Below are 420 nucleotides of genomic sequence, written 5' to 3' on the forward strand. Positions count from 1 at the left end.
TTTTGCTGTGCACTATGTAGTCCTTCCAGTTCCTTGGCCGTCGCCTGCAGCTTCTGCAGTGCGTCATCCCTCTCTGTTTCCGCCTTCTTCTTCTCGGCAACGACACTTTCGTACTCCTGGGCAGTGATGCTGTACAGGGGTGCCTGGGCGGGGTCATGGGATACAGAGCTTCTCTGTGAAAACCCACTTCCCGTGCGGTGTTGTGGACTCTTGGAGTGCGCTGAGAGTGGCGCAATCCTCGCTCGCTCTTCTTCAGCCTTTTGCTGTGCACTATGTAGTCCTTCCAGTTCCTTGGCCGTCGCCTGCAGCTTCTGCAGTGCGTCATCCCTCTCTGTTTCCGCCTTCTTCTTCTCGGCAACGACACTTTCGTACTCCTGGGCAGTGATGCTGTACAGGGGTGCCTGGGCGGGGTCATGGGAT

Source organism: Trypanosoma theileri (genome assembly GCF_002087225.1).
Source record: "Trypanosoma theileri isolate Edinburgh chromosome Unknown TM35_Tth_12_V1, whole genome shotgun sequence".
Lineage (NCBI taxonomy): Eukaryota > Euglenozoa > Kinetoplastea > Trypanosomatida > Trypanosomatidae > Trypanosoma > Trypanosoma theileri.